The sequence below is a fragment of the Aphelocoma coerulescens genome, chromosome 1, assembly GCF_041296385.1.
Source record: "Aphelocoma coerulescens isolate FSJ_1873_10779 chromosome 1, UR_Acoe_1.0, whole genome shotgun sequence".
Classification (NCBI taxonomy): Eukaryota; Metazoa; Chordata; class Aves; order Passeriformes; family Corvidae; genus Aphelocoma; species Aphelocoma coerulescens.
Window position 1 is genome coordinate 103,012,443 of NC_091013.1, and position 9,980 is coordinate 103,022,422.

General features: G+C 39.8%; 1 long non-coding RNA gene across 1 annotated transcript; it reads left to right on the forward strand.

Moving 5' to 3' along the window:
* Positions 1–1,950: 1,950 nt before the first annotated feature.
* LOC138119670 (uncharacterized) lies at positions 1,951–9,592 on the forward strand. Its single transcript, XR_011155578.1, has 4 exons — positions 1,951–2,084; positions 6,831–6,909; positions 8,089–8,239; positions 9,413–9,592. It is a non-coding gene; the product is annotated as an uncharacterized lncRNA (long non-coding RNA).
* Positions 9,593–9,980: the final 388 nt, after the last annotated feature.

Sequence of the window (9,980 nt, forward strand, 5' to 3'; positions counted from 1 at the left end):
TGCAGATAATGTGCTGGGTGACCTTCACTGAAGGGCTTAACGTCATTGCATCTCTATTTCCAGTAATGGGAAATGAAAATTGCCACACACATCTCTAAAAATGCTGTTTAAGTTTCTGGATAAGATCCATTATTAAAATGTAGATGATAACTCCAAATGCTTCTGATGTTTTGAGATGGTCTGTCAGATTTACACTGCATGTTTAGTTCGGGGAAAGGGAGTCAAAGCATGCTTAGTAAAATGGTCACCCTGATCTGATGTTAAGTAAGAAATTTCATTCAAAATTGATAGAACTTTTAAATCCCTACTCTTAGAACTGATTGAACACTTCTTTGCAACTCTGTACTTAAAACAGCAAAATTGAGTTTTTCAGTTTTGTGTATAATGGCCTACAATGAGTTTAGTAAAAGTACTGAGAGTGGAAAACACAAATAAGATGTATCTCAGCTTCTTCTTCTGCATGGCATGAGATTCAAAATGATGGGACCAAGGATGTTTAAATCTTTCTCACCCCTCAACTGCCTTCTCCAAGTATGTTTTGGATAAAGAGTTGACTTTATGCTTTTAATGAGCATGTCCTAAAGGTGGATAGTGCTAAAGGAAGGGAAAAAAACTTGGTCAGACTCCAAAGTCTACCATCTCTTGTTTGTTTCACTTTTCAAATTTCATTTACCACTTTAGAAGCAGATGGTGGATTGTAAGCCAGCAGCAAAGCAGCCAGGATCATGGAAGCAAAATCTATAAAATGAACCTGAGGATTATGGAACCCACTTATCTGGAAATCTTTGAAAATTGGTGGCTTTTGAGTGCCTGTTTTAGTGGAACAGAATAGATTTGGTTATACTGCAGCACTTTTACATTGGGATATTGCTTATTATGAAGATTAAATATTGCCTGCTCATTTTTCTCTTACAGCTTTTGTCTAATTTTATGTGAAGTCTCATTTACACTTGCAGGAGGCCTATGTCTGGATCTGAACTTTGTTGAGCTGGGTGCTGCACTTTCCACGAAAGTTGTGCTTTCTGAAAGAGCTTGTGTTCTAAATGACTAGTAGGAGGTAGGACTATCTTCATTTTCTGCAGCCTTGTATAGTTGTTGATGTTTACACTGAGAAGATAAAAACTGCCAACAGATTTCAATTAATTAGCAAATTCTGATATTTTAGTGAGATTTTTTCCCCAGCTTCAAGGAAATAAGAAGGACATGCAGGGCAGTGGGAGCAATGTTTCATATTTGAAGTGTAGGGTGACATTTTAGTTTTGCAGCACAGGAAAAACAAGAAATGTGAGGATGTGATCATACCGTGTTATCCTGCTATTCAGTTACTTAGTGCCATTGCAGCCTTACTAGTGCAGGCTGTTATTTTTGTCAGCTGTTTTTGTCAGTTGAATTGAATTTAACTTCATCTGTTTTGGATGAGGGGTTACCCAAGGAAACTCACAGGGAAGATGGTAATGAGCCAGTCATAGGAAATGTTCATCCCTTTCAGGACTGACACAGCTTGGTGACAAAAGGCTGTTTAACGAAAGTCATGGGATGTGGCGTGGCAGGTGAGCTGTGACGTGCTTTGCTCTGACTGCAGAGGTGGGCATCTGTGTGGATGAAGAGAGCAGACAGGGCTCTCTCAGCTCTGCTGCTTCCATTCCCAACAGCCTGCAGGGCTTTCTGGAGGAAGCCAAATCCCTTCTCATACCATGTGCTTTCCATTACACCCAGGACCATCATGATAGAGACAGGGCTATCTGCTACAACTTTCACCTAACTTCACTGTTGTCTTTCCTCCCACCCCTATAGAGGAATTTTCTATCTGCTACTTATGCCTGGAGGCCAGATGCTTCTGCAGTAAACATTCTCCTCCAGCAGAACCACAGGTGATGAAAGTAGTTCTGCCCATGGGATTTCCCATTAGGTAAACCTCCCTTACCACTAGCTAAAAGCTTCCCCGTAATAGAGTGGCATTGACTGCCCCTGGAGAAACCACTCTGTCTTTGAAGCATTGAGGCCTGAGGCTCAAGTGGAAATGAAGAAGAGGCAAAGGATGATGGACAGAAGGAGCGTTTTTTGCTTTTCAAATAATTAGAGAGGTAGGCCCTTTACTGTTTTTCATTGAAAGACTTTGTGTGCAGCTGTGTGCTATTGTGATTTCCAGGGTAAATATAAAATGGAAAACATTTTTCAGGAGCTGACCCTGTGCAAATGGCCAGCATGTGATGGAGTGATCCCTTAGGTAGTATTAATTTGCATGCTCTTGCTCTTCCAGTATGTGCTCAGATTATGCAAAGGCAAAGTCGTTGCTTGTACTTGTGTTGTCAGGTGTCCTATTTTTCTTCATACAGCTTTGTCTCAGGCCCTTTTTTCACAGGATACAGCAAAGTTGTCAAGGTTCATTTTCGTCAGGGTTGAACTCATTTATATGAAGGAATAATCTGTGGGGCACTTATTCATTATACAAAATCCTCACATTGTCCTAATAAATTTGGCCCTAACAGTGAGCATAGTTAAGAAGAATCTGAACATAAGCAGAAAAAAATTAAACCTTGGCCATTCCTTCCTAATGGACTGTGAATATGTTAGTTATTGCTGTAGGTTGTGTTTGCTGTTAATGCTCTGGTAAAAGTGCCCATTAAATGTAAGACCTGCAAGCTCATTTTTTAGGAATTAATAGTCAACTTTGTCTTGTGCAGTCTGTAGCAACATTTTACTTAACGGCAGATTTTTCCTTGGGCTGTGGAGGATTGTCTATCAACCTGTGCATTTGTTCCCTATTCATAGCCTGTTCATAGAAATGGATGTCTAAAGCAATAGGAGTGAAAAGGCCAAGGCAGCCATTGGGCGTGGCCTATGTTGCTGACATGTACTTGCCTATTCATGGACTTTTTAAAAGTATATTTGAGAGGCATTACCCTTTGAGAAAAACAATGTAGTGTCTGTTATCTACATTCTGTACTAGCACACTAAATCAGAGTGACAAAATTGTGCACCTAATTTCTATTGTGGCCTCAAAGTTGCCTGGTGGCTGGAGGTTGGCTGCTGGGTTATAGGGTTAGTCAGCTTGGATGACAGATAAAATCCATATGCCTACCAAAAGGGGAAAGAGGGGAAAGCACATTTAGTTTCCTAAGCAGTGAGTACCCAGAAATTTCATTTCCGACTCTGTCAGTGGCTCAGCACACATTCTTAGTGCAGTCACAAGGTTAACACTTCAAAGAATGTCCATTCGTTTTGAAGGTCTCAACATCTGAAAAATCTATTTTCTTGGAAGTGCTGTGAACTTTTAAAACTGCTATTGGAAAAAAGGTATCAAAGCAGCTTGTACTTTACTTATGGAGAGATTTGCAGTTAGAATACTTCTAATCCCCATAGTTTCCGAAATTAATAGCCATTTTTGAGAATGTTGCCTTTATCTTCTATGGTTTCATCCTGTACAGTGGACATGGTCATGCCTTATACTTTGCACAGGTATTGCAATGTATGATTAGTGTACAGGAATACTTCGTGATCCTTGAATGATGAAATTTCCAGATAAAATGCAAGGGTTTTTTTTACACTGTCAATAGCTTTGATGCACTTGTTGTTCAGAGATTGCTCCAGTCTCCATTCTCAAGAATAATCATGCAGCAGCTTTTTCTCAAGGAAGGTGTTTGTATTAGTGGTGTGTAGAACAGAACAGTACCCCTGGCTCATACTCACAGTCATGTAGGGATGCACTGGAATTTGGGGGGTCACAGGGTCACATTGTGAGCAGTAGTTCCTTGTTCTGCCCTGATACCAAGTGTAGCTTTAAGTCCCCCTAATGCTAGGTCAATGCCATGAGCTCCTGTTTCCTGTGTGCTTCATGGTAGGTATTTGCTTCTGGGGGATGAAGCTACTTGCTGTTGGTGAATCATAATCTGGTCCTATTGTGATATCACACATGTTGGTATTCCAGCTCCAGAGCTGAAAAGGAGAAAAGCCATTATCTTGGCATTATTTTTCATTCTGTTTTAATGGAATTTCTCCAATTTGCCCTATCAATGGTGAATGTAGTATACAGAAATGTATTAATAATAAGAGGTATTATATTTGTTTAGATTCCATTAAAAAAATATTTTAAAATCCTTTTCCTTTGCTTGTAACTTTAGGCATAGTCTTGGCTAGCTGTTAATTTGTCCAATGAGTGGGATAAGCCAGAGGACTTAGGGACCAGAGCCTGACAGGGCATCTTTCTCTTGTTTTGCAGTGGAGCTACATCACTGTGTTTGATTACTGTCTTATACCAGTATTCATAAGATCAAAATGAAGCCTACCCTGAAGTTTATTTTCCCCAGGATAATGCTTGTGACTAGAATCTGACTTGTGCAAAAGGAGGATGTTTGTGTGAGCAGAAACCCAGATACAACTGTTGAAACGGAAGGAACAGAAAGGCCAGTGTTACATTTAGCAAATGCTTGTGTCTGCTGAGGTGTTAGTATTCATATAAGTTGAAACTATTTTCTGCTGCTATTTTTTTTTTTTAAGCTGTTGTGGAAAAAAGTGGTGTCTTGAGTCATTCTACTGTTTATCACCATCCAGATCAAAGGGCACAGAATTAGGTTTGTGTTTTCACAGAGAAGATTGATGCTGACACACAGCTGTCCTTTCCTCCTCCTCAGCAAATGAAGACTGAATGTTTTGCAGATTATAAGCTTGGTCCTGGTGAGGAGTCTGAAATAAAACTCCTATTGTCTCAAGTATTTTGGTGTTTGCTCTAAAGAAATCATCAACCTTCGTTGTTTATTTTTCTTCTGCAAGAAAGGAGGGGGATGGGGTAGGCATCCATCCATCTGTTTGCAATCTTAGTTTTAAAACTCTAAAAGTAAACAGGCCCCACAGTCCACCCCAAAACTGTGTTTGTTGGCAGTCTACAGCCAAGGACAATGTACACTTCAGAATCAGTTTATCTTAAAAATTGTACAGACTGGAAAAAAGAATCAGTGATGGTGTTTACCACTTAAAAGTAAAAAAATGTATTTTTAGACATCTGCACCAACAAAAATACTTACTTCTAACAAGGCCAGAACACTACTATTTAAATTCCTTTTTGTAATCAACTCTTTCTTTTATCTCTTGTTCTGACCCTTCAGTGGATTGTGTTGGATATGAGGAACCACTGAAATACTGCTGTGCTGATATGAGGGTTAACCTTAAAGAAGGTTATCTCAGAGACAGGGTGTGTGCTCAGATTTTTTGCACACATGGCAAAATTAGCTTGAAGCATGACAAATCTTTTGCAGGGCAACCCAATGATCTGTGGTGTATATATTGCATAAGTTAAGGTTTCAACCATGGTGTCTACAATGAAATATTTATGGCTGAGGGGCAGTGGTAGAGATGGCTTCAGGAAAGACTAGATGCTATGCTATCTATGGCCCTAAAACTATTGCTAACCTACAATGTTACTAATTGTGATTTGTGTAATGATAAAGCCACAGCAGAGGCCTGTAATGGGGCATTTATTTGTGCGTGTGTGTGTGTGTGTGTGTGTGTGTGTGTGTGTGTCTGTGGCCCCCCTTGAATTTCCAGGGAGTTAATTCTATTTCCTCTAGTGTGTAGATATATTTGCACAACTGCAAAGACAGGCAATATTACAAGCTGAGGAGAGAGCTGCAGCACATGAATAGACACTTGTTGGAATGTATTTATATGTGTGCACAAACATAAAACAAAAATTGACATTGTACTTGTAATTAAATTGGAGAGATATTCAGTGTTAAGATTCCCACAGCGTCTGTTCATAGGCATGAAAAAGCTCATTTTCTCTGCAACTGCTCATCTCCTTTTTTCTCTCGACTTGCTCTTTACTTTAGTCCGTTTGAAGCTTCCTAGTGCAGGAGAATCAAAGCCTAAGAAGCAGGATTGCCTAACTGGAAAAGCCATAGCATTGTTATGATTAATTTGGCTTGAGTAGAAAAGCTGCTCACAGGGTAGTATTGCTATCTGTAGTTGACTTTATTTCTGTGGATGGGGATGGGATCCCTGAACAAAGCATGCAGGATGCAGGGGCTCTTCATTCTTCTGTGTTATCATGACACTGTGGTCTCTTGTAGAGAATATTGATGCCCCCATCATCTCCAAAGACAGAAGCTGCTTTAGTTGGGGAAAGCAGTAAGCACAAAGACAGAGGGACCTTTAAACTCTGGAGGGGAGAGAAGGCTCTTTTGGAGTTACACACCAGAGGAAATCCCCTGTGTGGAGTCAGTAGGCTGTCTTTACAACATTTCATTCTTTGGAGTTCTCTCACAAATCTCACTGGATTGGTTGCTCTCTGCTAAAATTCCTGTGGCACGTTTCAATCTGTTCTTTCTTCATTTGCTCAAGCAGGCTGGTGCATTTTCTTGTTTACTTAAATCTTTGTCTCTCCATCTTAGGGTACTTTTTTCCTCTCTGTAGCTGTTAAGTTACTCACAAGGTCAGATGATTGCTCAGAACTTCCTGGAAAACCTCTTGTTTGTTTTAAACAAAAGTACTCAGGAAGTTCCTCAGCTCTTCCAGCAGAGTTTTACTGGCAGCAGCCTGCCAGTCCTCCAACTGCACTTACTGCATTTTTTGGAAGATGTGCTAAAATAATTTTTAGTACAGTACTAAACTTAGGGTATGTCAGCATTGTCCCATGTATTTCAAATGCTGAGACTATTTTCAAGATCTCCTGCACCTCAGTTAATAGAAAAATGTCTCCTCACTCACTGTGATGGAAGTGTGACAGTCAGGCTTTTTTGTGTTCCCCACCAAGCCTGCCATCTTCAGATTAGAGTGTTCCACTCCAGGCACAAATTTGATGCCTTTAAAGCTCATCTTCCCCTTCTACACTACAGGCTTTCAGTCTTACTCAGTTGGTGAGGCCTCACCCTGCTTCAGGAACTTCCTGCAAGGCACAGATTCAAGGAGCTTAATGTAAGTATATTAAAGAAGATAAAAGGAGTGGAAAAATAAAACCAAACATAAACTCAAATGGCTTGGCACACAGATTCTCTGTAGGCTCACAGCCCCTGGTAGCTCATTTCAAAGCCCTTGAATCTACACCATTAGGCGGAATATTTCCTGTGATGTTGGGTGATGGAACAATAATTTTAATGTATTTATATCTTGATACTATATATGCTTCTCTTATAGCCCTCTCTAAGCAGAGACATGCTGATACGAGTAAGGAAGCACCAAGGGGCTGTTGTGTGTATTTTGTGTAAAGCTTTAATTCTCCAAACAGCCATCATGCTGTGGGAGAGTTAAAGGCAGAAGGCAGCTCCTTCCTGATTCCAGCCTCCAAGTCCTCCACACCTACCCCATGAGATGTTCGTGGGAAGGAGGACTACAAGCTGTTGAATTCAGCTGTTACCTTGGAAATGATAACTGTGTAAATAAGGCCAGCCACTACCAATATGAAAGTGCTACTGATGTGGCTAAATTAGTTTAGAGACTACTGGTGCATGAGACTGCCTTCAATACTGTTTTTACTCATAAGTTCAGCTGGAGTCTTAGCTTCAGCCACCATCAATTGTGTGACATTTTAAAAATTGATTCTGAGAGCTCCACAGGAGGGGCCTGTGCTGACTCCATTGGTCTCCATGAGCTGGTCAAATACTGCTGTTGTAGACTAAATCATTTTGCAATCAACTCTTTAGTTTGCAGCATGTGTTTGCATTCCCTCTCCTGGAAAAAAGGTGTGAGCACAGGAAGCTGTTGGTGCTGGGACCTCTGCTCACCACCAGCAGGATTCAGAGGTCAGAATGACTTTAAGCTGTTACTTTTCTGGCAGCCCTGACCTTCACTGGGGCTTAGGCATCTGAAGGAGCAGGGTGAATCTCAAAGTAGACTAACAATTTCCATGAAAAAACTCCAAATAAAATAAAACCACAAAACTCAAGAACATGAGTACCAGTGCCTCTGCTACAAGAACCACTGCTCTTCAGCTAGGTGAGTCTTGCAACCAAACAACATTTTGTGGAACTTAATCCAAATGCTTTAGGGCTGAATTGCTTTCCAAATTACCAAGACTTTCTATTTCAGCTTTTTGGCCAGTTCACAAGTGTATACTCTGTAGATACACCACTGATTTGTTTGAGTCTTTTCCTTCAGAAAGGGGGCTGCTGCCAGAAGACAGAGCAAGAAAAAATAACTTTGTGTTGAGCTCAATGAATTCAGTTCAGCTGGTACTGGAAGAGTGAGGTTTTTCTGTTTTTCCTCTCGACATGCCAAGAAGACCTTTGCAGTAAGGACTGGGCAAAATGTAAGTGCAATTTATCATTCCTGTTGTTTTATTGTATTGGGAAGCTGGGAAACTTGATTTTGCAAGTGGCTGTTGCTAATTCTAGATCCTGTCTTTTCTCATTGAAAGCGGGTCTTGAAAATTTGTTCCAAAGTGTCATGAAGTACTGGGTTATAGTGAAGCTGTGGTTTACTTCCTCTGACAAAGTATTAGTCAAGGCTGAAATTATGAGAACTGGTAGCACTAAGTGTGCTCTGCTCTTAAGTGCTCGAAGGTCAACAAAACTGGGTCATAATTGGTGCTAATGTAGAGCTTCCCTGGCTCACAGCACATGAAGTCAAATTCAGACCCAACTTGGCAAGTATCTTTAGCATTGAACCTGCAAGCTTTATAGTTGCCATTTAAATAAAATAATCTTGTATGATTATTACAACAAAAAATATTTGCACATATCCTCTGTCTTTATGAAAGATTGGTGCCATTTTAGAGTAATTTATAGCTGTTTCAAACCTGGATACAAGCCCCACAAATATGTTCACACAGTTTATGAAGACTGTATCCAGTTAACACTTTACTTGCATGAGAGAAAAACTTCAAGCTTTTCATACAAAATTTGAACATTCTTTTTGTTGGACACGTTCTAAGAATTTCTAATGTTAGACATTATAGCATTTTTTCATTTTTATATGTGGAAGAGCATGACATCTTTCTCTAGTTCTGCTTTTTAGCCTTTATGTTTCTGAAATAGAGAGATTAATATTATTTTGAATCCTTAATCAAAAACTGGCCAGACATTAGCATGACAGTAATTCTGTAATAAATAAAAAGGAAAATGATGGTTAGACCAGGCAAGTAAACTCTGTAGAAAGAAGCAGATTACATCCTTGAGGAAAACAGACAGTAATGTGGATGTTTACATTTTGCTGTGCTGATTCTAATTCTTGCATTCATGGTATCTAGGAACTCAGAAGTCAGTTATGTACAAGCATTCACAGGCTTTGGAATTTAGTAGGACAGGAAGAAGTCTGCCAACTCATTTCACATGGAGCAGTTCACAGTCAGACACTGGAAGTTTACAACTTCATGTCTACTAATATGGATTGGTTTCAAACCAGCAGACCAGAGAAGAAAGTGATTTGCTTTCCTTTACTCATTCCCTTAATTCTTTCAACTCTTGCATTTTTTCTTTCCTAGACTTGATTATATTTGTCATGCAACGCATTGGTGGCTGAATGAATATGCATGAAGTGTGCCCGCTTGTTTAGCAGCTGAGCAATTGGTTATGAAAATTGACTGCTGGAAACATTTTCTACCTAGGTGGCTCCATTTATGCTGTGTTTTGTTGTTTTTAACTTGCATCCCCTCCCCAATTTAATTCTGAGTAAGTGATCCTACTAATAGGTATGTGCTCAATTTGTAAAAGCAATTTGTTTATTGTACCTGCAAATCAATAAAGATGGATTGTTTGTTCAATAAATCTTGTAGTCATCCACTCTGTAGTTTAACCCAAAAAACACTACTAGTAGTTTGCCTACCACTAGGCTGAGCCTCTTCCTTACCTGGATGTACGTTTTTTGAGAGTGTTAGCATATTGCCTTCCTTAGGCACAATTTCTTTCTGCACATGCTCTGTGAGCATTCCTGCAATCAACAGAAGCTCAGTGTTTCCATGCATAGTAACCACTCATCTTCAAGTTCCTGGAAAAATAGCAAGAAAGGAATAAAGGAGGCCAGAACAAATTACAATTGGGAATGCATGACTG